Source organism: Vulpes lagopus, chromosome 13 (genome assembly GCF_018345385.1).
Source record: "Vulpes lagopus strain Blue_001 chromosome 13, ASM1834538v1, whole genome shotgun sequence".
Classification (NCBI taxonomy): domain Eukaryota; kingdom Metazoa; phylum Chordata; class Mammalia; order Carnivora; family Canidae; genus Vulpes; species Vulpes lagopus.
In genome coordinates this window covers 22,458,413-22,485,614 of record NC_054836.1, presented here as the reverse complement: position 1 = coordinate 22,485,614, position 27,202 = coordinate 22,458,413, and the positions used below count along the sequence as shown (strand labels likewise).

Here is a 27,202-nt window from a genome sequence, read left to right as displayed (position 1 = left end):
CCACCCTGTGTTTTTTTTCTTTTTAGCATTAATTTCATTCTTAGTAATGACGAAATCAGAGCCAGAGAAGTAATACTGAGATGGAAAATTGGTTTGAATTAGCAAACATTCAAGAACATGCTCAATGCCAGTGCTGTGTTGGGAGCTGGTGGGAAAAAGCAATCTCTATCTGAGGTGCTCACAGCCTGGTGGAAACAATGGTCTAGAATCCTTACAGTTTACCCGCTAGAAATACAGATAGGGATGACTTCTTTATTTTTTTTCCTCTCTTTTCATATTAAAATACAGCGTGTGGGGGTGTGGGGGAGACACTGCCTTTTTGAGATAGCCTTTTGAGATAATGGGGAGGAATTAAAGCTGCAGCACCTGTGAGGCCCCGCTAAGGAGCCAGTGCTCTGCCATCCACTGGTAGGTGCTTTTTTGTTTGTTTGTTTCCATCAGCCACTTTAAGAATTTCCCTTAGGCTACAGAAGTACAGGAATAAGGAGAGCTCAGAGCTCCAGGCCCTCCCGGGAGATTGGCCTTTTGGCCAATTTAATTACAGGACAGATAGGTGAGTAGCACATGACCCCTTGTCAGATAAGGCAGTGGAATAAGGATTGACCCACAGAGGAGGACCCTCAGGCTCTGTTGCTCAAAGATAATGAACTCTTCCAGGCACAGATGATGAGGGCCCATTGCTCCCAGATTTGCAACCATATGTAACCCAAGATCTGGAGGGCAGGTTAGGTTGGAATAATTTTTTTTAAAAGATTTTATTTATTTATTCATGAGAGACACACACAGAGAGGCAGACATGGGCAGAGGGAGAAGCAGGCTCCCCGTGGGGAGCCTGATGTGAAACTCCATCCCAGGACCCTGGGACCAGGCCCTGAGTAGAAGGCAGACACTCAACCACTGATCCATCCAGGTGCCCCAGTTTGGAATAATTTTAAGTGAAATGTCAAGTGCTGTGGATCCAGAGGAAAGAGGGTTACATTTTGTCTAGAACAGAATGGAATTGGCATCTAAAATCTGTGGCATGTGCGTGGGGAGGGCAGTCAACCAGCTCACCATTCATTAATTCAACACAAATCTGTGGAGCAACAAATTTGTGCAAGGCAACTACCATGTCATTGTTGTGCCCAAGATTGCGAATCGGAGAAACCACCAAGGAGCCTACACCGATGCAAGCTATTTTATGAGGCCCACTCACATTGTCAAGTGTCAAGTGTAATCTGCTTTTCTTAAAGTCAACTGATTGTAGAAATTAATCACATCTACAAAATTCCTTCAGAGCAACATCTAGGTGAGTATTTGACCAGACAACTAAACATTGGGGCCTAGACATGTTGACACATAAAATGTAACCATTACAATTACCCTTAGATTAGGAGGTAGAGATCTCATCACTGTGAAGATGAGACTCATTATGGATGTGGTGTCACCAGATATACCTATAAACTGGATCTGGAACTATACATGAACAGTGGTGGTCTTTTCAGGGTAGTGGGAGGACTAGTGGCCTGCTCTTGCTTGCCAGGTCTATATAACCTTCCCTTGGCTCTTCCCATCTCAAGATTGTCCAGAAAAAGCATTGTGTTACTGCCTAAGCCAGGCCATGTTGCTGCCAATTATTAGCCTTTAAGATTTCTTGGGCTACCGTGCCTGGGTGGCTCAGTGGTTGAGCATCTGCCTTTGTCTCAGGTCATTATCCTGGGGTCCTGGGATCGAGTTCCGCATCGGGCTCCCTGCAAGAAGCCTGCTTCTCCCTCTGCCTATGTCTCTTCCTCTCTCTCTGTGTCTCTCATGAATAAATAAAATTTTAAAAATCTTAAAAAAAAAAAAAAGCAAAACACACTTCCTGGGTTGGGCAGTATTCTAGCTAGGATTTCTGCTAGGCCTGTTTGAATGCTGGGAATATAGCAAGTGATGAAATTAAACTACCTAAAGATGTTGGCACTCAAATGACCTAAGTCAGAGCTGAACATTAGAATCATCTGGGGATTAAAAAAAAATCATCTGGGGATGATAACACATGCCTTGACCCCACTGCCTGAGATTCTGATTTAATTGTCCAAGGCTGGGATACTATCATAGTTTTTGAAAAATTCCCATGGTTGAATCTAATATACAACCAGGTTTGAGAATCACTGGTTATCTTAGGTTAGTTACATTCTCCTAGAAGAAACCCCCAGGCCAACCATTTGTCATGTATTTATTAAAGATCTGTTCCAAGGAGAAACCAGTGATACAGTGGGGAAGCAGGACAGGAAAGGGAAAGCAGCTAGGCCAAAGGTTCCATTTCAGGGCAAGACCAAGCCTTAGCGGATCCCACAGGAAGTTATAAAATGTAAATTATGCTTCCAGAGTTTGTCTGGTCTTGACGAAGAGGAGCAGGGCTCCCCTGTTTCCATTTCAGTTAGTCATTAAGCCTCCCAGGGAGAAATGTCCACTCCCTGCATCTTTCTGTACAGAGTGCCAAGTTCAGCCTCTGAAGTTCTCAGGTGAGAGGAGTCAGCAGCAAGTGCTTAGAAACTGGAGAATTGGAGCACAGAGCTGCTAGAAGACATCCAAGGAGGAAGGGCGGGAGGGTAATGGGGCATACACTAAATAAGTGGTTATTACTGCTATTTCTGAATATGTCTTAGTTGCTAGTGGTCTGCATGAAGCCACTAGGGGAGCTTGTTATATAAAATTTCTGCTTCAAGGGCTTAAAGGCAGCTTTGATAGCTAATAATACTTAGCAATGTTAAGAACTTTGGAAAGTCTGAGATTTTTCCCCCTACTTGCAAACCAACAAGATAGCCTGACAGTTTCATGGATGCTGGCAGAAGAAGAGAGATGCCTGGTCAGAGACAAAGAATTGAATTATGATAAGAGCAATAGCCAAAATATTGGCTTCCTGTAATGATTCTGTGAACCCAAATTCCCACAGGGCTAGGTGACAGCTGCACAGGCGTGAGTGTTACAGAGAGGAACTCTGAGTTTGGGGAACCTGCATCTTTTGTTATTGGTGGTTAGCAAAACCTTTGCTCTGGAGGGAGATAATGTCTTTACTTCCCAAGACTATTCACTCCACAAAAGTTCTTGAAAAGGCTGTCGAGTACAAAAGTAGTTTGTGCCTCTGCTTAAAAGATAAGCAAAATATGACAGATATTTGGAGAATTGTCTCCCAACAGTAGTAAATAGGAGCAGGGGGATCTTTGGTATTTGCTTTTTTCATTTCTGGTTTTCACTCAAGTAGTTTTGGAGAAAATCTTTTCCCTGATGTACATTTGTGAGTTTTTGGTTTTGTTTTTAACCTCTGTTGATATTAATAATTTTCAGCAATTCTCATAAGCTCTCCCATTTGCTTTTAGGGTTATTCTAAATATCACTAGTTCATGATATAAGGAGAGGCAACCTACATAACCTCTTTTGGTTTCTATATCTGCAAAGTAAATAAAGTGGTCTAAGTAAAGTTAGACACTCAGTTGGAAGCCTTAAACATATGAGGCATTTGGGGGTAATGGTGATTTTAGTAATACTAATAGGGGAAGAAAAAATACATTAATACCCACCAGAACAACTTAATTTCTTGTAAAGTCCTCACAGTATCATATGATATATTTGTTATTCACATAATAGATAAAGAAATTGAGACTCAGAGTGATTTGTTGAAGTTCGCAGAGTTACCCAAGAATGTTCCCAGGATTTGATCCAAAATACACTTGAATCCAGGGTTCACTCCCTCCAGTTGCCACATTCTGACTGTATAATGGGATACTGTCTGATACAAGGTGGTATCCTCGTGATGCTGCCTGAAGAACTAGTGGCTTCGATAGGACGGAAGACTGTTAATATCTTCCCATTTTATGGCAGATATTATTGAAGACTAAATTGTTATAAATTGTGTATAATTGAGATGAATTTTCTCCAATTCCCTTATTGAAGCCTATTAAAGGAGCCAGTTTTAATTGAATTACTGTGAAAAAGGTAGAACATCCTGCCCTATTTATATAAGCCCAGGGCTAATCTATTTCTCACCACCCACTGCCACCTGCACCACACACACACACACACACACACACACTAATCCAAAACCAAGCTTATTTTTCAGCCCAAACATACCATTGTTCTCAAAGTCTACATCACTGGAATGACCCTGACTAGGAAAGTTACTTAGCATGTGTTGAAAGCTGGAAGAAACTTAAAAACTATAAATCCAGTGGGCCCCAACTTTTAAACTATGAAAATCACTTTTTAACATCAGAAAATTGCAACTCCACATGATAATAGCTGTACCTTTTTTTTTTTTTTTTTTTTGGTATTCTATTGATTGAAAAATACGTGAATAAAATCAGTATGAGTTCAGTAAAGCTTTGAAATGAGTTTATATTTTCTTCATCTCAGCAGCATCTATATCCATCTGAAAAGTAATCAGTCATATGTGTGTGAAAAATAGCTAACTTAGAGGGAGCTGGACCAATTGCTAAGGGCCTTGAGAGACCTACAAGAAGATTGAAATTTATTCTGTTGGCAAAATGGAGTCAAAGGGGTTTCAAAGCCAAGTGGTAGAATTCAATTGATTGCTTTTCTGAAGGATAATTTTGGCAGCAGTGTGGAGTGCCAAATGGCATATAGAAAGGCCAATAGCAGAAGGTCAATTAGAAGGCAGAAGATGATGTCAGAAGCCACAGTGATGCAGAAATTCCTCTGGCCCTGGCCCCAGAGACTGGGTAATCTGCTGGATCTTGGGCACAGCAGAGAGGACATGGTCAAGAGGATTTCTAAGCTTGGAAAACTGTGTTGGAGGATGAGACCATGAAGGGAATAAAGAATGTCTGAGAAAGAGGCTTTTTATTAATTTATTTGTTTTGGGGGAAGGTTTGGAAAATGGGAAGATATAGAGTTAGATTTTAAGTATACTCTCCCGGGACGCCTGGGTGGCTCAGTGGTTTAGCGCCTGCCTATGGCCCAGGGCGTGATCCTGGAGACCCGGGATCGAGTCCCACATCAGGCTACCTGCATGGAGCCTGCTTCTCCCTCTGCCTGTGCCTCTGCCTCTCTCTTCGTGTCTCTCATGAATAAATAAATAAAATCTTAAAAAAAAAAAACTCTCCCTCTTCCTGTATAAAAAATATATGTGTGTGTGTGTAAATATATATATTTATATATTATTGAAATATATAAATAATATATAAATATATATGATATATTATATAATATATAAATACATATATATTTATATATAATCAATCATACATATATGATTGAGATATATATATAAAAATATATAAAGATTGAAAAAAATATATATAAAGATTGATTACAACCAGATGATGTGCATTAGGCAGCTGTACTTATGGATCTACGCTGAGGCAATATGAGCTAAAGCTTCAGATAGCAGGAAACTATTCTCCTGATAGCATAAGTGGGGACCTAGGGAAAGCTTAGTTGTAATCTCAGGGAAAGTGTGTTCTTAACCTCTCTTGGGAAGAAGACAAACTTTCTTCTAGTCAGCATTCATCCTGGCCCTTGTTGAAAGATTTGACATTTCTGGGGATTCTGTTTGTTAATCTAAGTACAACTCCTCCCAGGTGATAAGCGTGAAAGGGCTGCAGGAAGGGTGATTTTAGTTAGAAAGTTAATCTGGGTTCTCTTAGAAGAAGAAACTAACACAAGATTGTAGTACATGCAGATTATTTGGGAATTTCAGGAAACATTGACATGAAGTGGAGAAGTGAAATGGGGAAGAAAAAGCCGCTAATAAAAGGTAATATTAAGTGAGTTACCATAGTTGGAGACTAGGGCTTAATCCCAACAAAGATTAAGAAAATCTTGCATTCTTGGAAATGATGCAAAAATTATATGCCCAAGGGATGAGACAGTATGTATATGCCAAATTCTAAGTTATCAGCTGAGGATTACTTTTAGGGGTTTTAATCCCTCTGCACTTTTCATCTACCAGAAGCTTAGACAGAGAGGCCTATTGTGTTTTTGAAATGAAAGTTCTCAGGCACCAACGGGGATATGATAGCATTTGGAAGTCACTTGGAGCCCATCAAAAAGTCTGAAGGATAGGAGAGGGCACTGGCTGTGTCGCTACCCACTGTCCTGAGGGAAAAGATTATGCGCACAGGCAGCAGAAAGGCACACCTAGACCTCCAAGAGTTTAATACTAACATCAGCAGGAAACACAGAAACCATGCAATCTTAATTGAACAGGAAGGGAAAGTGTCACTGTAGCCCAATTTACTGGGCTAATGTGGTTAGCAGAAGCTGGAGAAGATATAAAATATGATGGAGCTTCATTGCTCTGGCCCCAGACAGAGTGCTGTTATTACCAAAATTAGGAATCCAATCCTTCTGTAAAATAGTAGTTTATATCAGGAGGAAGCAAAATTTCTTTAGAGGGCCATTAATAATATTCTGGGCTTTGTATGGTCCCTGCCACAGCTCTGCTATTGTACTATAAAATGGGCAAGGCTGTGTTCCAGCAAAAACTTTATTTTTGTACACAAATTTGAATTTCATGCAATTTTGATTTATAATTAACATTAATCTTCTTTTGTTATTTTTTAACCATCTAAAAATGTAAAAACCATCCTCTACTTCTAGGTCATACAAAAATAGATAGGGATCAAATTTGGCTCAGGGGCCATAGTTTGCTAACCCCTGCTGTAGAAATGAAGGCAAATGAATACTTTCACCTGTGAAAACTTGAAGTCCTTGGTCACTTAAATATCCATTTTGACGTCTAAATAATGCTGCTGTGAACATTCATGTACAAGTTATTGTGTAAACACATATTGTGTTTTCAAGCCTCTTGGATTATACCTAGAAGTGGAATTGTTGGGCTAAAGGATAATTTTAGGTCTAACTTCTTGAGGAACTGCCGAATCAATAGAAAGTTTTAAATTCCCATGTCATGACTGCCATCTGGCTGATAATATCTGTAAAACATAGTCAATTGAAAGAAGTATTCTGATTTTGGAGAGGTTAAATTTTGGGGGAAAAATTTAGAATTGATGTAAAAGTATATAATATTTGACTCCTGTTGTTTTTTTCTTTTTAAACTTATTTAAGCTAAGTTAGTTAACATATAGTATATCATTAGTTTCTAATATAGAGTTCAGTTATTTATCTGTTGCATATAACACTCAGTGCTCATTTCATCAAGTGCCCTCCTTAATGCCCATCACTCAGTTACCCCTCCCCTTACCCTCCTCACCTCCCACAACCGTCAGTTAGTATTTATTTATTTATTTATTTATTAGAGAAAGAGAGAGAGAGGCAGAGACATGGGCAGAGGGAGAAGCAGGCTCCATGCAGGATATCTGATGCAGGACTTGATCTCAGGACTCCAGGATTATGCCCTGAGCCAAAGGCAGACGTTCAACTGCTGAGCCCCCTAGGCGTCCCCCTCAGTTTCCTACAGTTAAGAGTCTCTTGGTTTGTCTCTCTGATTTTGTCTTATTTTATTGATTCCTGTTGTTAATTGAGGAAAGAAAGCAATAGTAAATCTTGTGGGCACAAGCATTTTGGCTCACAAAGCATGTATAATTTCTTACTATAATTTATGATATTGGAATTTCAATTTACGTATCAAAATTAGTTTAATCAGCACGAGTGTAATTATGGATCATATCAAATCTATTCTGGAAAGATGATTTTTGGATGCATAAACAAATTTCAGATTTTGAGGTCTTCAAGAGATATTACATTCCTTCAGGCCGTGTTTGGGTGGCTGTCCAATTAGCCTAGCCTAGACCTCACCTCTCTGCCTAGCTGTGTGCCCTTTGAACTGTTTTCCACTTTAAGAGGTAAAGAAAGAATGAATAATGAAGTAGAGACCTGCATAGATTGCTTTTTCTAAAAATTTGGAGCTGAAGGCAAGTAGATAATATGAGAGGTTTTTGTCCCTAAATTAGCTGAGTGACAACAGGTCCAGGAGGAATGGGACCTGGAGGATTGGTAGGGGGTAGCTGAGGTAGTCACCAGTGTTGGTGGAAGTGAGAGATCTGCATGGGGCAGAACAACGCTTTCCTCTGAAGAGACAATGGGGCCTGAGTGGGTAAACCAGTGATATTTAATTTTGGAGGTACAGCAGTAGAGAATCTGTCTGGACTATTGTGTGCTTTCATAGGGGCATGTTTGAACTGTCCTTCAAAACTGGAATATCCACTGAGGTTGAATAGTGAAGATGAAGTGGTTGGTTAGACCTTAAGGATAGAAAATATTTTTCATGCACATGTTGTGGTAATGAGTTCTGAAGAGGACAAAGTAAGAGAGATTCTGGAGTAAGCATGGGTGGTTGACCACTTAAGGTCATGAGTGGGTCACAAAGGTCTTTAGGAATCAAGATTAGAGCAGCAGAACTTTGGGTGCCTGGGAATATCTTTGTAATGTAAGTGCCTCAGGTGACTATATTCTAGAGAAAAAAATTCTTAGATATGATGTGATAGAGTCTGTTTGGAGGCAGGAATATTGCCCTAATTAGCATGGCTGCATAGCAACCCATCCTGAGATTTACTGGTTTAATACCGATTTTGCTCACAAATCTGCAATGTGTGCAGCGCCCATGTCTGCTCTATGACTACAGCAGCTTGAAAGCTGTGGCTGAAATCCTCTGAAGGTTCTTTTACTCACATGTCTGGCAGTTGATGCTAGGAAGACTCAGATAGGAGGGGCAACCATATCTGGGGCTCCTTCAGCAGCTCAATCTTTATGTGTCCTCTAAATGAAATCTCTTTAGCTTTGGCAGTTTCAGAGTAGCCAGACTTTCCATACGTCAGCTCCCAAGGAAAGCGTCCCCAGAGCTTCCTTTGCTTTCAGATCTTAGAGAATTTCCTCAGCTACCAGTACTCCATAGCTGCAAATCTTGAGGCCAAAGACAGATTCTTTTGCATAGTAATTTTGGGTTTATGTGGGAGTATGTGGAGGCATTAGGTGGGGAAGGAGGTAATGCTAGCTCAAGTGCTATTGATTAGTAGGAACTGAGTTCATTCTCAGTAGCACAATTTAAGGGACTTTAAAATGTCTCTAGCACATATGACTTCCAATCAGTGGATGGGGCAGGAGTCAGGAAAAAATATTTAGTGATAATATTATATGATAATTTATTACTGTTAACATGACCATTTGTTTTTCTATTATATCCTGTAATAGAAAAGGGAAGATTAAACCGGTTTCTACCCTAGTAAAACCACCTACATAAGCTAGTCTCATACTGCAGGAACAATACATTGGGATAGGAGTTAAGTAGATTTGGGTTTACATGTGGGATAAACAGTGTGGGATAAACCCTTTGACCTCAGACGGTTGTGCCTTTGAACCTCAAGTCCCTCACTAAAAATAATTTTTAAAAGGAATAAAGTACTTAAAAAGAGATAATATTGAACTTAGATAAATTTGGTCTCTTGAAGATTAACAAATAGTATTTTTCCTCCTTAAGGGTGCCATATTTCATTAGCTCTCATTTATTTAGTGCTTTGAAGTTTAGGGCTAAAAGAAATATTACCAGTGTATTAATTAGGATTTGAAGTTTGGCAAGCATGGAAAATATCAGGAGGGAATGCAAGTGGCTTGAGGCTTGAGCTCAGAGTCTTTCCTAATTTCCTAGCTGTGCTTTCTACTCTATGGATAGAGAGCCTATCCTAGCAATTAAATATAATGAAAAATCAACATTGAAGTGAACTGCATACGTTTGTGAGTCTTCTCAGTGCTGATGAGTGCAGTGGTACTTTAGTTTCTGTATTAGAAGATATTCCTGATTTGGTAGACACAAAGTTGTAAACTACATGAAATCTTGCTGCAGTTGGGCTGGGTTAGCAGCTGAAATAAAAGCTTGAGGCGGCAAAGGGAGAGGGGTATTGATTTTGCCTAGGGGTAAAAGGGAAAGCTTCACTAAATCCATTCTATGCATACTGAAAAGAGGTCTACTATTCTAGCCATTCCTCTGGAGTCACCACTCATCAGTTAGGCAAATGTTAAAGGAACAAACTTTACCAGCAACATGTTTAATTTGGTCAGAAGAAAAGAAGGCAAGTAGTGTGGCAAACAGTTAACAACCAAGTGGGCTTGTGGTAAGATAAGAGAATAATGGCCAGAATAGGTGATAATTTCCTCATTAGCCTGTTAGTTCCAGGGGGCAGAAAATTTCATCTGTTTTGTTCCCGGTGTCCCCAGGGCTCAGAACTGTTCTTGACACAAGATAAGGTATGAATAAGTAGTTGTTGAATGAATGAATATCCTTATAAGAGAAACTAATAATAAGATACTGGCGTTTGCAGGAGATTAAACCAGGCAATCACCAAATGGTAGAAAAAGGCAACCCCTCCTTTTTCTCTGTAGAAGTGAGAAACCAGCAGCCAAGATTTCTAATGATTCAGAGTTGCATGTCTTTTCTGACAGCATGACTTGCGAATCTAGCTTAACATGCCCATTTCTATTTTCTTTCCCCCAACTTCTAGTTTATTTTTCATGAGCAAAATATTTTTTATAAAAAATTTTTAATTCCAATATAGTTAACATAAAATGTTAGTTTCAGATGCACAATATAGTGATACAACAATTTTATATACTACCCAGCACTCATCATAAGTGTACCTCATCACCCAGTTCACCCCTCACCTCTGGTAACTACCTGCTTATTCTCTGCAGAGAAAAGTGTTTCTTGGTTTGTCTCCCCCCACCCCCTGCCTTTGTTCATTTGTTTTGTTTCTAAAATTCCACATAAGAGTGAAATTAGGGACGCCTGGGGTGGCTCAGTGGCTAAGCATCTGCCTTTGGCTCAGGGCGTGATCCCACATCAGGCTTCCCGCAAGGAACCTGCTTCTGTCTCTGCCTTTTCTCTCTGTGTGTCTCTCATGGACAAATAAATAAAATCTTTTTTTTTTTTTTAAAGAATGGAATCATACAATATTTTTCTCTCATTTTTTAAAAAAAGATTTTATTTATTTATTCATGAGAGACAACACAGAGAGAGGGACAGAGACACAAGCAGAGGGAGAAGCAGACTCCTCGCAGGGAGCCCGATATGAGATTCGATCTTGGAACTCCAGGATCACACCCTGAGCCAAAGGCAGATGCTCAAGCACTGAGCCACCCGGTCGTTCCATCTTTCTCTGATTTATTTTGCTTAGCACTATACTCTTTAGTTCCATCCATGTCATTGTACATGTTAGGATTTCATTCTTTTAATGGCTGAATAATATCCCATTTATCTTTAAATCCATTCTTTATCCATTCATCTATTGATGGACACTTGGGCTGCCTCCATAATTTAGGTATTGTGAATAATGCTGTAATAAACATAGGGGTGCGTATATCATTTTGAAAGAGTTTTTTGTATTTTTGTGGTGAATCCCCAGTAGTAAGATTAATGGATTGTAGGGTAGTTCTATTAAATTAATTAATTAATTAAAAATATTTTATTTATTTATTCATGAGAGACCAGAGAGGGGGGTGGGGGCAGAGACACAGGCAGAGGGAGAAGAAGCAGGCTCCATGCAGGGAGCCCGACGTGGGACCCAATCCGGGGTCTCCAGGATCACACCCTGGGCCAAAGGTGGCGCTAAACCGCTGAGCCACCCGGGTTGCCCAAGGGTAGTTCTATTTTAAACTTTTTGAGGAACCTCTATACTGTTTTCCAGAGTGGCTGCTGCACCACGTTGATTACCACCAATAGTGCTTGAGGATTCCTTTTTCTCCACATCCTTGTCAACACTTGTTTCTTGTGTTTTTTATTTTAGCTATTCTGACAGATGTGAAGTGATATCTCCTTGGAGTTTTGATTTGCATTTCCCTGATGATAAATGATGTTGAACATCTCTTCATGTGTCTGTTTGGCCATCTGGATGTCTTTGGAAAAATGTCTGTTCATGTCTTCTGCCCATTTTAAATAAGATTATTATTATTATTATTATTATTATTATTATTATTATTTGGTGTTGGGTTGTATAAGTTCTTTATGTATTTTTGATACTACTAGCGCTTTATCAGATATGCTATTTGCAACTATCTTCTCCCATTCAGTAGGGTGCCTTTTAGTTTTGTTGACTGTTCCCTTCACTGTACAGAAGCTTTATATTTTGATATAGTCCCAATAGTTTATTTTTGCTTTTGTTTCCCTTGCCTCAGGAGACATATATTTTGGTACAACCAATGTCAGAAAGATTATTGCTTGTGTTATCTTCTAGATTTGAAAAAAATTTATTTAAACTCAATTTAGTTAATGTATATTGTATTATTAGTTTCAGGGATAGAATTTAGTGACTTATCAGTGGCATGTAACACCAGTACTCATTACATCAATTGTGCTCCTTAATGCCTATCACTCAATTACCCCATCTCCCCACCTACTTACCCTCCAGCAACCCTCAGTTTGTCCCCTATAGTTAGGGGTCTCTTATGATTTGTTTCCCTCTCTGTTTTTATCTTATTTTATTTTTACTTCTCTTCCTCTATGTTCATCTGTTTTGTTTCTTAAATTCCACATATGAGTGAAATCATATGGTATTTGTCTTTCTCTGACTAATCTTGCTTAGTAAAATATTCTCTAGTTTCATCCACATCATTGCAAATGGCAAGATTTCATTCTTTTTAACGATTGAGTAATATTCCATTATATATATATATATATATATATATATATATATATATATATATATATATGTATATATATATATGTATATATATATATGCCTTATCTTCTTTATTCATTCTTCAGTCAATGGACATCTGGGCTCTTTCCATATTTTAGCTGTTATGGACATTGCCCCTCTAAACATTGGGGTGTACGTGCCCCTTCAAATCACTGTTTTTGTATTCTTTGGATAAATACCTAGTAGTACAATTGTTGGGTTGTAGGGTAATTCTGTTTTTAACTTTTTGAGGAACCTCCATGCTGTTTTTCAGAGTGGCTGCCCCCATTTGCATTCCCACCAACAGGGTAAGACAGTTCTCCTTTCTCTGCATCCTCAACAACATCTGTTGTTTCCTGAGTTGTTAATTTTAGCCATTTTGACAGTGTGAGGTGGTATCTCATTGTGGCTTTGATTTGTGTTTCTTTGATGCCAGGTGATGTGGAGCATTTTTTCATGTGTCTGTTAGCCATCTGTATGTCTTCTTTGCAAAATGTCTGTTCATGCTTTCTGCCCATTTCTTGCCTAGGCTTTTGTTTTTTTTTTTCAGTGTTGTTTGGTAAGTTATTTACAGATTTTGGATACTAGCCCCCCTACGAATATCTTCTCCCATTCCGTAGATTGCCTTTTAGTTTTATTGATTATTTCCTGTACTGTGCAAAAGCTTTTTATACTGATAAAATTCCAATAGTTCATTTTTGCTTCTGTTTCCCTTGCTTCTGGAGATGTGTCTAGCAAGAAATTACCGCAGCCCAGGTCAAAGAGGTTACTGCCTATGTTCTCCTCTAGGGTTTTGATGGATTCCTGTCTTACATTTAGGTCTTTCATTACCTTTGAATTTATTTTTGTGTATGATGTAAGAAACTGGCCCAGTTTCATTCTGCACGTGGCTGTCCAATTTTCCCAACACCATCTGTGGAAGAGATATATTTCCCATTGCATATTCTTGCCTCTTTTGTTGTAGATTAATTGACCAAATAATCAGGGGGTTGTTTCTGGGCTTTCTATTCTGTTCCATTGATCTATGTGTATATTTTTGCGCCAGTACTAGATAGTTTTGATTACTACAGCTTTGTAGTATAACTGAAAACCTGGAAAACATGGCTGTAGCTTTGCTTTTCTTCTTCAAGATTGTTTTGGAAATTTGGAGTCTTCTGTGGTTCCATACAAATTTTAGGATTATTTGTTCCAGTTCTGTGAAAAATGCTGTTGGTATTTTGATAGGAATTTTTTGAATCTGTAGATTGCTTTGAGCAGTATGGACATTTTGACAATATTTGTTCTTCTAATTCATGAGCATGGAAAATCTTTCTATTTGTTTGTGTCTTCTTTAATTTCTTTCATCAGCATTTTATAGTTTTTAGAGTACAGGTCTTTCACCTCCTTGGTTAAGTTTATTCCTAGGTATTTTATTATTTTTGATGAAATTATAAATGGGATTACTTTTTAAATTTCTCTTCCTATTGTTTCATTATTAGTGTATGGAAATGCAATGGATTTCTGTATGTTGGTTTTACATCCTATGGCCGTATGGAATTCATTTATCAGTTTTAGCAGTTTCTTGGTAGAATGTTTAGGGTTTTCTATATGTTAGTATCATGTCATTGGCAAATAGTGGAAGTTTTACTTCTTCCTTACCAATTTGGGTGCCTTTTCTTTTTGTTGTCTGATTGCTGTGGGCAGGACTTCCAGTACTATATTGAATGAAATTGGTGAGTGTGGACATCCTTGTTCCTGATGTTAAGGGGAAAACTCAGTTCTTCTCCATTAAGTATAGTGTTAGCTGTGGGTTTTTCATATGTGGCCTTTATTACATTGAAATATGTTCCCTCTAAACTTACTTTGCTGAGGGTTTTTATTATGAATGAATGTCGTACTTTGTTAAATACTTTTTCTACATCTACTGAAATGATCGTTTTTTTTATTCTTTTATTGATGTGATGTATGATGTTGATTGATTGTGAATATTGAATCATGCTTGCATCCCAGGAATAAATCCCACTTCACTGTGGTGAATGGGTTTTTAAATATATTGTTAGGTTCAGTTTGCTAGTATTTTACTGAGGATTTTAACATCCATATTCATCAGAGATATTGACCTGTAGTTCTCTTTTTTTGTGGTATCTTTTTTGTTTATCTGGCTTTAGTATCAGGGTAATGCAGGTCTTGCAGAATGAATTTGGAAGTTTTCCTTCCTTTACTATTTATTTTTGGAATATTTTGAGAAGAGTAGGTATTACTCTTCTTTAAATGTTTGGTAGACTACACCTGTGAAGTTGTCTACCCAGATTTTTTTTTATGGTTGAATTCTAGTTTTATAGCATTGTGGTCAGAAAAATATGGATGGTATGACTTCAGTCTGTTGGTTGGCAGTTTTTTTATTACTGTTACATTGGCCATTGCTGGTAATCAATGCATTCAAATTTTTTTTTTTTTTGTATTCAAATTTTCTATTTGTTTCTGATTCAGTTTTGGGAGGCTATATATTTCCAGGAATTTATCCATTTCTTCTGGGTTGTTCAAGTTGTTGGCATATACTTTTTCATAATATTATAATTGTTTATATTTCTGGGGTGTCAGTTGTTATTTCTCCCCTTTCATTTCTAATTTTGTTTATTGGAGTGCTCCCTTTTTTTTATAAGTCTGGCTAAAGGCTTATCAATTTTGTTGATCTTTTCAAAGAACCATCTCTTGGGGCACCTAGGTGGCTTGGTGGTTGAGCATCTGCCTTTGACTCAGGTCATGATCCCGGGATTCTGGGATCAAGTGCTGCATTGGGCTCCCCACAGGGAGGCTGCTTCTCTCTCTGCCTATGTCTCTGCCTCTCTCTCTGTGTCTCTCATGAATAAATAAATAAAATATTTAAAAAAAAAGAAAACAAAAAAAGAGCCAGCTCTTGGTTTCTTGATCTGTTCCATTGGTTTTTTATTTTCGATTTCATTATTTCTACTCTAATCTTTATTATTTCCTTTCTTATGCTGTTTTTGGGCTTATTTATTGTTCTTTTTCTAGATTCTTGAGATGTGAATTTAGGTTGTTTGAGGTTTTTCTTGCTTCCTGAGGTAGGCCTGTATTGCTATAAAATTTCCTCTTAGAACAGTTTTTGCTGCATCCCAAAGATTTTGGACTGTTGTGTTTTCATTGTCTCTATGCACTTTTTAACTTTCCTCTTTTATTTGTTGGTTAACCCATTTTTTGTTTAGTAGCATGTAATTGACTCTCCATATACTTGTGTTTTGTCCAGATTTTTTTTTGTAGTTGATTTCTATCTTTTTTAAAGATTTTATTTATCTATTCATGAGAGACACAGAAAGAGGCAGAGATATAGGCAAAGGGAGAAGAAGCAAACTCCATACAAGGAGCCCAATGTGGGACTTGATCCTGGGAATCCAGGATCACACCCTGAGCCAAAGGCAGATGCTCAACCGCTGAGCCACCCAGGTGTCCTAGACTTCTAGTTTTATAGTATTGTGGTCAGAGAGATGCATGGTATGACTTCAATCTTTTTAAATTTGTTGGGGCTTAATTTATGGCCTTATATGTGATCCATTCTGGAGAATGTTCCATGTGCACTTGAAAAGAATGTGTGTTTTGCTGTTTTAGGATGGAATATTCTGAAAACTTCTGTTAGATTCATTTGGTCCACTGTGTCATTCAAAGCCACTGTTTCTTTGTTGATTTTCTGTTTGGATGATCTACCCACTGATGTAAGTGGGGTGTTAAGGTCCCCTAGATTATAGTATTACTATTTATTACTTCCTTTATATTTGTTGATAGCTGCTCTATGTTTTTAGGTGCTCCTATGCTGGGTGCATAAATGTTTACAATGTTATATCTTCTTGTTAGATAGTTCCCTTTATGATTATGTAGTGTCCTTCTTTGTCTCTTGTTACAGTCTTTGTTTTAAAATCTATTTTGTCTGAAATAGGTATTGCTGCCCTGGTTTTCTTTTCACATCTATTTGCACGATTAATGCTTTTTCATCCCTTCAACTTTCAATCTGCATGTGTCTTTAGGTCTGAAATGAGTCTCCTGTAGGTAGCATATAAATGGGTATTGCTTTTTCTTTTTTTTCTTTTTTTAGTCATCCTGTGTCTTTTTTTTTTTTTTTCATCATCCTGTGTCTTTTGATTGGAGCTTTTAGTCCATTTACATTCAAAGTAATTATTGATAGTTACATACTTATTTATATGTAGTTTTTTAAAAATCATTTTTGTAGTTCTTCTCTACTCCTTTCTTCTCCTGCTCTCTTCTCTCATGGTTTGTGGGCTTTCTTTAGTGATATACTTAGATTCCTTTCTCTTTATTCTTTGCATATCTATTACAGTTTTTTAAATTTGTGGTTATCATTAGGTTTATATATAACAACTCATGCATAAAGGAGTCTATATTAAGTTGATGATCATGTCTAACGGCACTAAATTTTTAGTTCTCTCACACCCATGTTTTAGGTACATGGTATCACATTTTAAATCCTTTTATTTTGTGAATCTCTCCACTAATTTTTATAGGTATATCTTATTTTACTGCTTTTATACTTCCTTTCTTTTCTTACTCCTGCTTATGTGGTTTTTCCTTTCCACTCAAAGAGTCCTCTTTAACATTTCGTGTATGGCTAGTTTAGCAGTGATGAATTCCTTTAACTTTTTTTTTTTTTTTTGGTCTGGGAAAGTCCATCCCTTTTTCCATTCTGAATGATAGCCTTGCTGGGTAGAGTATTCTCAGTTAAAGCTTTTTCTCTTTCAGTGCTTTGAATATATCACGCCATTATCTCTGGCCTGGAAAGTTTCTGCTAAAAAATTGGCTGATCATGACTCTGCTGTTTCTACCCTTTTTGATGTGACCTCTTCTCTACATTTAGCTGTGGGGAGTCTGTAGTATCAGACTTTGAGTCATTTTCTGATGTGGGTTGTTATATGGGTGTACCCATGGGAAGAGGTGAGTTTAGGATCCTCTAACTGTTCCATCTTCTGAGAAGTTTGATAGACTTACATGGGACCCTAGCATTTGCTCTGTGGATTCCTTTAATGTTATAACCCATGCTCCCACCTTCATCTTCCATTTTTATACATTTTCATTGCTTTATCACCACCAATATTGCTAGTTTTTAAATTTGTCTACTTTCTTTTTGCCCCTCCATATTTTCCTTCTCTGCAAACATGTTTGATTTACATATTTCTCTTCTCAGCTCCAAACCTAAATTCCATAATATTAATGACTCTTTAATGAAAAGTCATTTTTCCTTGGCTTTTCATCCTTCTATCTGTGCTGCAGTTTGGACCAAACTAATCTGTATTAATCAGTCATCTGCTTTCTTCACTTCTGATCCTGGCTGCCAAGTAGTTGAACTAAAATAAATAGTTTCCAGTCTTTGCATGACTTCATGTCTCTAGTCTTCTTCTTTCTCATTTGCTTTCTTGGGTATTCCAAATTTTCACCAATATCTGCAAGCCCTTCCCCAACCCTCTCATTCTTAGCATATTTCTTAGAAAAAAAATGGAGTCCTTTTAGTACAAGATCTTCCAACTTCTCTTCTACTCTTCTCTAGGGTTACTTATAACTGCACACATTCTTATTCTTCTTTCCTATTCTGAAACAGAGGGCTGACTTCTTGAAGACCAGCCCTTTCTCCTGGATACTGGGTTATAATTGTCACCTTATTTCTTCATCTGCCCTCCCTGAAGGTACTTGTTGCATTGTCCCCTCTGCCTTATAATGAGCAAATCTCACTTTTCACATGGTCTTTCCTCTAAGCCTACCTTTGACTGTAACCTCACAATAGGCTACCATCTTATGTCTTTCCTGTTCTTGTCCAGTGAATCTTAAGGAAGAAAAGCATTTGCATGTGGTATTTACTTCCTCAGTCTATATCACTTTTATGATATGCTTTATTGTCTTTTCATGTTTAAGGGGAGTAGCAAAATAGAGGGGAGATTACTAGGCAGGTGGACAAGCTGACCATCAGATAATTTCATGGGGACATTTTATTTCCTAAAGTTATCTCAGCTTTTTCATCTACAAGTAAAGTTTTCCAAATGTCCCAGAAGTGGTTATATCTAGATAGATAGACTCGTGGTAACCAAATTCATAATGGCCTGAGTTAAAGCAAAATCCAACACAGGACTTTAAAAAGTAAAAAATATTTCTACTCTTTGAACAAGAGTTCTTTACCAGTAGTAAAAGTACACAAGAAGTCAAATTATAAAAGTTTTTTTTTTAGCTAGCATTTCAAACAATAAGCTGGATGACTTAAGAGGTTGATATTTCAATAGTTCATGGTTTCTACCAATCACACATGGAGGTAACTATTTTTAGAACGTTGATATTCAGAGGGTTTGGACACCTGAGTTGGTAACTCAGAGTCCTCAGAGGTCTAGGGTTATACTATACAAGTAAATTTTGTTTCTTCGAGCAGATTCATGGTTCCCATGTGCATCCTTTCATCTTCTTATAAATACCTTAGGATCACCACTGTACTAGAGTGAAATCTTTTCTTCTCCTTAGTCTTGACTATGTTGTGCTTGTTAGAATTATAGAGCGATTTTTACTAATCAGGCTTTCAGAGCTCTGGAGATGGACTACCTCTACTCTTACTACAACCCTCTGGTTGTTCTCTCATGGCTTCTTGCCTCACTGACTTGTCCTTTTTAATGTTGAGGGGATCAGACTATGCCACCTTGGCATTAGGATTATTTTGAGTGGAAGACAGTTGAGAAAGAGCAGAACTGGAGTGCTCTTTACCTTCCCTCTATCTGCCTAAAAACAGGGCATAAATATCCCTTTATAAAGGTGTCTCCCTCTCTCATACCAAAAAGGAAACAATAGCCCTTAACACCGGAAGTAAAGTCTGAATAAACAAAACTTTACTAAGTAACCCTTATCTTCTATTAATTTCCCCCATATAATTTATTACCCTTTGTTAAAACGGTATGTATATGAGGGCCTGCCTAAATGCCTCTTTTGATCTTCGCTCATTTTTTTATGTATACATGTAAAAACTAACATCAAACAGAATCTGTATGCCTTTTCTTCTGTTAATTTGTCCTTTATCAGTTTAATTCACAGATCTTATTAAAAGAAACTAAGAGGCTAGAGAGAAGGTTTTATCTTCCCCTACAATATATTTGCTTATCTTCCTCCTACTTTTCAGATATTGGCTCTGTTGTAAATTCATTTCCCTCTTGCTCTTTCAGGGCAACTAATTCTGGTCCTGCTCAGGTTTACATCATTTATTGACACATCTAATACTTGGTGAGTACCTACATTGGTTCTACTTTGGTTTAGGAAGCAACTATGATTAGAACAAATGCTCCACTTTCTTGGAGCTTACTTTCTAGAGAGGTGAATTGTAGAATAAGTACATAAATATATGGCATATGAGGTGTGGAGGTGTGGGTAAGTGGAATGTAGAAAAATAAAGTTGATTCAGAATATATCAGAAGAATCACCACCACTCCTATAATTTATAAAATAATATGTGCCAAAACTATGCCAAATACATGTCATCCAATTTAATTCTTACAATTTAAATAGCTAAATATTACCAAATACATTTTGCAGAAGAGGCTCATCATTGTTCATTTATTGCTAATAACAAAACAGATTTAAACTCAGATTAATCTAACTATAAAACTGTTTTCTTAAAAAGTGCCCAAAACAGTCAAATATTGCAATTGCATGTGAGAACCATCTATGGAAATTAAAGAAAGAATCAGGTGTCTGAACTCTAAATTAGTACTACATCTCAATAGACACCTCGGTGGGTAGTGTTAGGACAAATATATTTTGGAAAGCACCAGATAATGTAAAACCCTGTTCTTGACTATGTCCTGGATGTTTGTCAAGAGATTTATTTATAATGTGTACAAAACAAAGCAAATTATTTTCCTTCCAAACCTCTTCCTCTCCTTCCTCTTTATTAGTAATACCACAATCCTTATGAATTTTCCTAAATTCATGAAGTATGTTAATCTGGACCCAATTAGGAAAGAGAAAGCATACAATGGTGGGAAAGTTTAATATGAAAACTATTAACTACAGAAGGGGATAGATACATTAAGAGATAGACTTGAAAGAAAAAAAAAGAATTGCAATGAACCTAGGATAGCAGATATAAGAAGCAGCCACTGTCCTCCAGGCTAAGACAGAGACCACAAGGAAGGCCCTAGTCCTTTCAGCATGAGACCTAGACTTTATTGGAGGGGGCACAACCAGTTCACTGGATGGCAGGGAAGTCACTGTGGTGCAGTGCTGGTGGAACTTGCCAGAAATCATTCCTCTATGGTGCCAAGGAGAGAGCTGTTCACTGGAGGCATTCTGCTGCCAAATTTTCTGAGCGGGATGACTAGAGAAGCTGCTGGCTGCTAGCCATGGGGAAGCTGTGTAACACAGGAGCAGGTGCTGGAAAAAGACACACATTCACCAAAACCAGGAAGCAAAACTCTTTCCTCCTGTGCCCTCTACTGGCAAATCTGACATTGTACCAGTTGGCAAAGGAAAAGTATTTAAAGGGACCACATTCATTTCACAGGGCAGACTTTTAATGAATTGATGTAAGTGGCTATCGGCTAACTGGTGCCAGGGAACCATCCTGGCCTGATTACCCCCCACCTCACTCTGATCAGGTTTGTACCACATCTTACAGAGCTTGCCCTGGCAATGCCTGGCATCCCCATAGATGCTGCATCATCTTCTGCTCCTCATTGGTCTCCTGCTTCTCAGCAGTTCACATTCCAGCTCTCCTTCCCACTACTTCTAGAGATATTTTTCTTAAAGTAAAAAATGCATTATGGATGGACTGTGTCTATAATTCCACTACAAATTTACAGGATGCACATGAGACCAAAGGGTATAGTACTACTTAGTTTCAAAGGACCACAAGTGAGCATGGCAATATAATACTCTATCTGGAAGTTAGAAATTCTCTTCTTGAATTTTCCATCCTGTTGAATTATTATTTGGAAGCCATCAGTACATTTAAGGAATCGTGGGAGACAACTGGCAGGGTGGAGAATGAATGATAGAACTTTGCTTTCTCTCTCTCTCTCTCTCTTTTTTTTTAAGATTTTATTTATTTATTCATGAGAGATACACAGAGAGAGAGAGAGAGAGAGAGGCGGAGACACAGGCAGAGGGAGAAGCAGGCTCCATGCAGGAAGCCCGACTTGGGACTCGATCTAGTGTCCCCAGGATCACACCCCGGGCCAAAGGCAGGGCTAAACCACTGGGCCACTGGGGCTGCCCAGAACTTTGCTTTCTCAAACTTGCATTTCAAATACTGAAAAAGAAGTCCTTATAGACCATAGACTGAAGATAGAAGAAAAATAGGACTATCCTTTCAGTTACTGACTAACAAACAACTGAGTGATTAACGAGTACTTGCTATATTCATAATCCTGAAGGTTCTTAACACCTGGCATTGCTGGCTTCTTTATTAGAGAAAGTGCTGAGGACACACAGTGAAAATGTTTTCATTTCTTTTAAAATCAGAAGGAAAAGAATAAACTTTTAGGTCAAATAAAATATTTTAACATATAATAATATATTTTTCTGTATACCAATACAACTATAAAATACACATTTTAACATTTTTTATAGAGGAAAGGTCCATGAGGGCAAAAGTGCTCAGGACCCATGAAAGCCATAATGGGGCCCAGCATCCAAGGGGTGAGACCAAAGATGAGAATCCAGCTTATTGTTTTCTAGTCTGTGGGCCATGGACTATAGCATTAATGCTCTTATACTATTGTTTGTAGCCTGAAGAATCTCTGAAAAACAATTGTGTATCTCTGGGATCAGTAAAATAGGAATTTTTTTGAAGTGTTTCTAAGGTCATTTTTTCATATATATTCTCAGCAGTGATTTTCAAGAGATTAATTAGTATGATGTATATACTCTGTGTAACTTCATGACGTTATAAAAGTAATTCATAAACTGGAATGGTTAAGAAGCACTGGATTCATTGCTTCTTTGGTAGACTTATATACCAACTATGTCAACATTTTAAACAATTTTAATTATTATAACTAATATGGTTTGGGATGAGCCAGGATGTATTCATTTAAGCTAAGAGTGTACGTATACTATAGGGTATATCTGAGAGATGATGACTGGCCCTGGCCTTTATTTGGAAGGGGAGGATTTTATTCTGAATCTTCCATGGCTCAGTTTAAAAAGATTGCTAAATTCTTAGAGCCTGTATAATGGGTCTCTAAATTGTAAATGGAAGTGAGTCTGGAAAAGATAGACATATATAATTTCCTTTTGTTTAATTTTTAAGAGAAGATATTTATTTTTTTATTCTAGTTAAAGCCATTCTATCTTTAGACAGTACTTCTAGTACTTCTAGGTTGGTAGTGTTATAGATGAGATACTAGTCTTCTACGATTTTAGAAAATTCTTGTAGGAGAGTGGACTCCAGATTTGGACAAACCTAAGTTGAAATTTTTAATTAACTTTTTATGATTACATGTAGTTGGAAAAATTACTTAATTTCTCTTAGACATCAGTATTTTAAATCCCTGTAAAATAGGCATAAAAATAATTTCCCCCAGAACCTTGCCATCCTTACTGAGCCATCTTCTGAGTTTAGTATCCTCTTATTTTGTCAAACACAGGATTCAGAGGTGAGTAAAATTTTGTCCACAAACCAGTATAATGTTTTAAATTCCATTTTAATTACACAGAGAAGCTACCAGTTTTGTTTGTGAACATTGATTCTTTACAAATTGTCATTGTATTAAATTTATAATACCTTGCAATTCATACTGCTACAAGGTATTGTATTTTCATCCTTACTACTTCTTTCCTGCAGCCATTACTGTGATTTGGGGTTCCATTCTCTTTTTCTTTTTTAGTTAAAAAAAGTTCTTTTTTTCTTTTTAGTTAAAAAAAATTCTTTACAATATTTGCATCCATCACTCCTGTCAAGCTCTAAAATACTTCCATCATTCCAAAGTAAAATCTCTTGCCCATTAAGTGGTTTCTCACTCTTCTGCTTTTCCAAATTCCCTGAAAACTACCAGTCTGCATTCTGTCTCTATGGATTTATCTATTTAGAATATTTCAGATAAATGGAATGACAAACATGTGACCTTTGTTCACTTTTATAGTGTTTTTGAGGTTCATTTATGTTGTAACAAATATCAATACTTCATTTTTTTTATTTTTATTTTTTAAAAATATTTTATTTATTTATTCATGAGAGATACACAGAGAGAGAGGCAGACATAGGCAGAGAGAGAAAGCAGGCCCCATGCAGGAAGCCTGATGTGGGACTAGATCCCAGGTCTCCAGGATCGCTCCCTGGGCTGAAGGCAGGCTCTCAACCGCTGAGCCACTCAGGCGTCCCTTTATTTCTTTTTATGCCTAAATGTGTACCTATACATTCTATTGTATGTGTATACCCAAGTTTTGTTTGGTTATTCATCCATTGAAGGGCATTTGATCAGTTTCCACCTTTTGGTTATTATCAATAGTGTTACTACCAATGTTCTTGTATATCTACTGCTTCAGGTGTGTGTTTTCAAATTCTTTCTGGTATATTCCTGGGTCACATGGCAGCTCTCTTATTTAACTTTTTGAGGAACTGCCAAAATGTTTTCCACAGTAACTGAACCATTTTATATTCCCACCAACGTATGAGCATTCTAATTTTTCTGTATCCTCTCCTTAATAAAAATGTTGATTTTGCTTAGTAGTAGGTTTAAACAAGATGGGAGTTCCAGAGGGAGAAGCTGTGACTAGCTATCCCATAAGCTCCCTCTCCTCTAGACTTCTCAGTGTCTGTGTCAAAGAGGGGCACACTTGGCCTTGCAGAGTTCATACCTCTACTGTGCTTCCTCAACAGCTGTCAAAGAGAATGTTTGGCTGGGGTTGGGACTGGGCCGACTTAGAGGTGATGGTGGCAGGATAGAAGGTTTCTCGTTAGGACATTTCTTTTTTCTCTTTCTTTCTTTCTTTCTTTCTTTCTTTCTTTCTTTCTTTCTTTCTTTCTTTTTCTCTCTTTCTTTCTTTCTTTCTTTCTTTTCTTCCTTTTTTTTTTTTTTTGACAGTTCTTTGTCCGTATCTATCACAGCTCCCTTTGCCATTTCCCTGTTTAGGCACCCTTTCTCCTGTTAGCTAATAAACATTCAGAGGCATTTTTTTTTTCTATAAACAACAAGTATAATAATTTCTCTAAATTTAGTATATAAACAGTGTTGTAATAAAGTGTATGAGGGGATCCCTGGGTGACTCAGTGGTTTGGTGCCTGCCTTTGGCCCAGGGCGCAATCCTGGAGTCCCGGGATCGAGTCCTGCATTGGGCTCCCGGCATGGAGCCTTCTTCTCCCTCTGCCTGTGTCTCTGCCTCTCTCTCTGTCTATAAGAAAGAAAGAAGGAAGGAAGGAAGGAAGGAAGGAAGGAAAGAAAGAAAGAAAGAAAGAAAAAGAAAGGAAGAAAGAAAGAAAGAAAGAAGAAAGAAAGGAAAGAAAACAAAAAGGAAAAAAGTGTGCAGAATTTTATAATCTTAAGCACCTACTGTCATTTTTCTTGTTCTTTCCAAGCCCCTATTCCTAAATGCTCTGAGCAGAGATCAGTAGTGATTTGTACTTTGAATACTTGTATATGTCAGCAGGGAAAATGTGAAATATACCCATGCCTGGGCTCCTCTCCAGAGCTATGGGCTCATTTTCTCTGGAGTAAGATTCCAGAATCTGCTGTTTTATGGTTTCCAAGTGCTATCCAACCACAGCCAGCACTGTGAACCACAAAAGAATAAAGAAACTTTTTTTTTTCACTTTGAATTTGTTGGTTCATTACCTAAAATATAAAGATCCATTTATCTTGGTAAGGGATGATAGAAATATTTTTAAAAGTTTTATTTTACAATCTTTTCAGTAACTGTCTCCTTCTTTTTGTACTCCCTCCCTCCCCCACACCCGCGTGGTCCTGTAAGGCAGAACAGTGGGTGACTTATCTGGAAAGCAGGGAAGTATCTGGTCTGAAGTGGCCTCAAGTCTCAAGTGGAACAGAGGGAAGCTAGGGGGTCTCCAGTTCTTTGAGATCTAGCTGTAGGGACTCTGATCCACTACCTAAGTGTGTACATTCAGAGGGCAAATACCAAATCTTATTTAGTTATAGTAATAGCCATTTGTCAAATTCCTACCTGATTCTGGGGACTACATTTGGTGTGTTATAAACATTATTTTTAAATTCTCAAGATAATCTATCAATGTAACTATTTTACAGACAAGGGATACAGTAACTTAACCGTGCATCCTCTCTACCATACATTATGGCTTCTCTGCCAAGGGAGCTTATTCAGAGTCAAGCCTGGAAGACATTTGGTCAATATCACAGTTCTAAATTCAGAATGAGTAGCTGGCTAGCAGGAGTGCCAGAGACAGGAGGCTATAGTGACTAGGTCTTTACCTGTTCCACTTGAATACTCAGGCTGGATATGGTACAACTGTGGCTTCCTCAAGTTTTCTGGGAGAAAAGCTTATTAGGCCCCAATGTATACACTGGGAAGAAAGACAGCCGGGGTCTCCCATTCTGATTTCCTGGGCTCTTACTGGACATGATTATTATACTATTCTCTGGCGCACCAGAAGGTTATTTTGGGAGGATTTAAGTGGGCTGGCTGCCAAAGTGTTAGTGTGTTCGGGAGATATGGGGAATTGGGGAAATGGTACTGGTTGGTGGAGGCAGAAGATGATTCAGATAGCTGTAGAACTGTGAAGGCAAAGAGAAATGGAAATTACTTTGCCAGTGGAAAGGAAAAGTGGCCATTGGGCTAAATTTGGTACCCAAAGGGGCATATAAAGGGAGATACAGTAAAAGAGCTAGTTGGGGTATATTTACTTGAGTCTCATAGACACCCCCCATAAATAGTGAGGATTCTATTTTAAACACAGTGGGAAACAATGGAAGATTTGAGGCAGGGGAATATTATCTAGTTCACAATTATAAGATTCCTTGGATAACTCCATAGAGAATAGTTTCTCAGAGAAGTAACATGAAACCAGGATGCTAATTAAGTGGCTAGTAGTTCAAGAAGGAGATAATAGTATCTGAACCAGGTTGGTGGTAGTATAGAGACCAGAAAAGAGGCTTATTATAGACTTGGGATTTATTTTGATAGTATAACTAACATAATTTATTAGTAGAGTAGAAAGGGGAGGGAAAAGGGTATGTGGAATGCCCCTCCCCTCCACCTTTTCATTGTTGAACCAGCTCATTCCTTGCTTTGCATTAGGGTCTTCCTGTTTGGAATTTAAATTATAATTTCTTAAAAGTTGATAAAAAGTCACCCCATTCCCCCGTATATTGCTGCTACCCTCATGTCTCTTCACACTGCTGTTAATTCAGGACATAAATCCTAACCCACTGACAAATCCAGGGTCAATTTTTCATCCTTATATCCAACACTCAGTGAACACTAGAATGATATTCAGCTCTTCCCTTGTCTGTTAGGGCCTTACCTTGTTGGCTTCAAGTCACCAGCCTCTTATAGTTCTCTCACTTTTCTCTCTCATTTGTCTTGACATCCATAGAGCCCTGCTTTGATTTTTCTCTTGTGTATCTCAGGGTGGAAAATTGCTTCTTCAATTT

General features: G+C 37.9%; 1 protein-coding gene across 13 annotated transcripts in view; it reads left to right on the top strand.

Annotated features, from left to right (window-relative positions):
• ASNS (asparagine synthetase (glutamine-hydrolyzing)) overlaps positions 1–27,202 on the top strand; it is a 146,340-nt gene that overhangs the window by 71,431 nt on the left and 47,707 nt on the right. For 11 of the 13 annotated variants that reach the window (XM_041727292.1, XM_041727280.1, XM_041727288.1 and 8 more), the window contains one exon: positions 19,802–19,859. The exons of the other annotated variants lie outside the window; for them this stretch is intronic. The gene's annotated coding sequence lies outside the window, so the exon portion shown is untranslated. The remainder of the gene's footprint in view (positions 1–19,801; positions 19,860–27,202) is intronic. 13 annotated transcript variants of the gene reach the window in all.